Genomic DNA, 3,921 nt, shown 5'->3' on the forward strand with positions numbered 1-3,921 from the left:
TGGACGAGATTAACATTTAAATCAGTAAAATGAGTAAAGCAGATTGACCTTCCTAATGTGGGTGGCCCTCATGCAATCAGTTGAAACCCTGAATGGAATAAAAAAGCCAAGTAAGAGGGAAACTCCTGCCTGACTGTGTGATTGGTCTTTTCTAGCCTTTATGCTCCACTGAAACACCAGCTCTTCTGGGATCTCCAGCTTGCTGACTGCAGGTCTAAGGCCTTCCCAGCCTCCATCACTGCATGAGTGAGTTCCTTATAATAAATCTCTCTACATAGATATAGATACATATCTTATTGTTCTCTGGAAAATCCTGACTAATAGAGACATGGTCACCCATGAATAAGGAACAGATTAGAGATGCTTCCCTCAGCTTAGCTATGGGCTGAGCCTTCTTCGCCTCCAGAAGGGGCAGCCATGGCAGGTGTGTGAGTCATGGCCTCAGCACGGTCCTCCTGACTGCGTGAGCCAGATGCGGAACCAGTGGGCTTCTGTGTGTGACCACGGCCATGGCCAACCATTCTCCTCAGGACCTCTGGGATTATAGTAAGCTCACTACACTGCCCTAGTGCCTGGGGCCCCAGACTCTGAGTCTTCAGCCTCCACTCAGGACACATCGTTCTCACTCCCCATTTCTAACTCCGCAGTCCTCAGTTTGGGGAGGGTGTTGACAGCTTAAAACAGAGCAGCATCCCTACAACACAACCCTGCTGGTGTCCAGTAACTCTCCATCTCCCGGACTATGGGAGCCGGAACAACCCAAATCCCATGTCTATAGGGTCCAGATTGGATTTTGATAAGCACTGAGAAGAGGGCAAACAGACAGAAAAAGGCACATATCATATGATATCGCTTATGTGTGGAATCTAAAAAAATGATAGAAATGAACTTATTTTCAAAACAGAAATAGACTCACAGACATAGAAAACAAACTTATGGTTACCAAAGGGGATAGTGGGGGGAGGGATAAATTAGGAGTTTGGGATTAACAGATACACACTACTATATATAAAATAGGCAAACAACAGGAACCTACTGTATAGTACAGGGAACTATACTCAATATTTTGTAATAACCTATAAAGGAAAAGAATGTGAAAATGAATATATATCTATATATATATATGTATGTATGTATAACTGAATCACTTTGCTGTACACCTGAAACTAACACAACATTGTAAACCGACTATACTTCAATAAAAAAATGTAAAATAAAATAAAAAATATAAAATAAAATAAAAAGAAGGCGGCAAAAAGGACGCATAGGCTCAATGTAATGTCCACATGCCCCAGGGCTCCCCTTAGAGAAACCGAGGAGGGTAAATGAAGTGACCACGTATAGGAAAGAAAAGCAAAGTTTCCATGGATAGAAAAGGAAGGCACGAAGTCTAGAAATTCCATGGCACGTAGCCATACCCACAAATATTTTGCTTTGGGAAAATTATAGGCATCAGGCTCATCAATTCAGAAAACGACCCGCTGGCTGCCGTGGCCATGCGTTCCCCACGCTGTGCAGCAGGGGCAGAAAACTGCTCGGAATTCATAGGACCCCTCAATGTTTGTTTTTAGCAAATATCTGCCGAATGCCTACTATGCCCCAAACTTGGTGGTTAAGAGCAGGCCTCCTCCTGTTGGTGTTTTCATTTCAGTCTCTGGGCTCTGTCCTTAACTTGCTGGAAGCTGCAAGGAATTTAGTGCTCTCGGGGACAGGTCTCCACACGTCCAGTGGACTCGGCTGAGTCTCTGATGCACTCTGCCATCCAAGAATAAAAATAGAGACCGATCCATTAAAACAATCCTGGGCGATTAAAGGATTTCTAAGCCAAAACAAGACCTGAGATAAACGGCTTACATGTGAGCAAGGAGGCAGCATCGGGTCCAGGATGCCAGCAGCGTCTGGGAAGGGCCCCCTGCAGCCTGATGAGACTTGTTCCTGCAGCCTCTTCCCTCCTGGCCTGTCAGATCTGCAGGGGGGGGTGGGTGGCAGGGCGCTTAGGCGAAGCCCTTCAGGCCGCCGGCATCCCTGTCCAGGGTCTCTGCTCTTGTCTTTTTTGCTGGGTCATTTCCAGTTAAAACTCATGTTTGTATTGTTTTAAAGGTCTATTCCACTCTTCACAAGTGCCTTTAGTAACCAAATCACTCTCCTCCATTTTCCGAGCTTGGATATCTCCCTGTCCCCTAGGAGAATTGGATTGGATCATTCCTCGGCTTCAACACAGATTTCTGGTCTCCTCAAGGGCTCACACAGCTTGGCCCAGAAAGGAGTGGAATGCTGGCACATGACCCAGGATACCTCCACATGAGGCGACCGCTAGGGGAGGGTCTTCCTGGAGCATGTAAAGGGCCACACCAGCGCTGGGACCTATCCCCTGCATGGGGTGACCTGCACACACCCCCAGACAGCACATCTGGACTGTTTGTCCACAACCAACAAACAACCATCCATGTGCAAAGATGGGAAGACAAATAATAAACCTCTTTGCATTTATTTCCAGGTTTGGAAAAGCCAACTACTCTATGGTTTTGCTTTAGAAAGACGCTAGATTTGGAGCTGGAGGACACGATTTCTCGTCCCCCCTCTGCCCTCATTATCCATGTTACCTTGGAAAATCGCTCTGGACCTCAGTTTCCTCACCTGCAGCTCCTGGGAAATACTTGCCCTCCTCACATTCACAGGGCTGTCGGGAGGATCCAAATGAGATAAAGCACTTGAAAATGCTTTTCAAGTCTACAGTACCAAGTAAAAAGGAACTTATTGTTATTATTATTTTTTTTATTACTATTATCGTCATCATAATCTTTCACTCCAAATGGACAGCTTGACCTTTGCCTTAGGGAAATGGTTTCAAATAAAAAGGGACTGTGTTTTATGAATATGAGTGCAGTGGAAATGGAGGTTTTTGTAACTTCCATCAGGAGGGAGGAAAAGGGCCAGTGGCCTTTTATTAGATCACAGGTATGGAATGTTCCAGCGGGAAGGGACCTCAGAACCTCCCTGCCCAGCACACAGTGCTCTCCGTACACAGAGCCCTCCACAAACACTCATTATTGGTGCTGATGCTGATACAAGCTCCTGGGTATTGAGCGCTTGCTGTGCACCTGCCTGTCTGCTAAGCGTTCTGTGTGCTTTATCACAAAAATTCTCAGAACAGCACCAAGAGATCACAGTACACAAATGTCTCCACTTAACACATGACAGGACTATGTCTTGACAAGGTAAGGCCTTTCCCACAGTCCCACAGCCAGGAAGATGGAGAACGGTAACCCAGGAGCCCCCATGCCAACCCTGGGCTGGTTGCTGCCCACTAAAGAATCAATGACTGAACACCCTTATCACACAGGTAGGGAAACTGAGGCTCAAAGAGGAGAAATGACTTGCCTGTGTCACTCTGGAAACCAGCTAGCCTGAGGCCAGTTCCTATTCCCAGACTAGGCTACTTGGACCTTCTCAAGAAGAAATTCTGCTCGAATCAACCCTTCCAAAATGCAGCCCACAGCATGTCCCCAGACAGTGCTGATGCAGCCATCTGGTCTACCCCAGTCTCTCTCTCTTCACATCAGGTGACTTTCCCGACTGTCTGCTAATCTCACCTTTCCTGGACTCTCCCTTTCTTGGCCCACATGCTGCCCGAGTGGCACGCTCAGTGCTGTAAATGAAGGTGTCGTGGTGTGTTTTCAGGTCTTACTGGAAGTGCAGCTCTTAAAAAACAATCTAGTAAACAGCCAGCCCAGCCAGTACACGTCAGCAGCCCTGCTGCGAGGCTCCGATGTCAGCTAAGGCGGGCTGAGGCCTCAGGCCAGAGCCCTCTCCAGCTGCCATGCTGCCCTCAGGCCGGCCCCGCCTGCCCACGCTTGCGGGATGAAATTGGCCAGCGCCTGGCAGAGCTGACCCTTCCCTCGCTCGCTTCTGGAGCGCCCA

The 3,921-nt window shown here is 47.7% G+C and overlaps 1 long non-coding RNA gene across 1 annotated transcript; it reads right to left on the minus strand.

Moving 5' to 3' along the window:
* Window positions 1-1,286: 1,286 nt before the first annotated feature.
* On the minus strand, window positions 1,287-2,670 carry LOC132365569 (uncharacterized). Its single transcript, XR_009503125.1, has 3 exons — window positions 2,638-2,670; window positions 1,855-1,966; window positions 1,287-1,755 (listed from the first exon to the last, which is right to left on the minus strand). It is a non-coding gene; the product is annotated as an uncharacterized LOC132365569 (long non-coding RNA).
* Between the last annotated feature and the right edge of the window lie 1,251 nt (window positions 2,671-3,921).

Source organism: Balaenoptera ricei, chromosome 4 (genome assembly GCF_028023285.1).
Source record: "Balaenoptera ricei isolate mBalRic1 chromosome 4, mBalRic1.hap2, whole genome shotgun sequence".
Classification (NCBI taxonomy): Eukaryota; Metazoa; Chordata; class Mammalia; order Artiodactyla; family Balaenopteridae; genus Balaenoptera; species Balaenoptera ricei.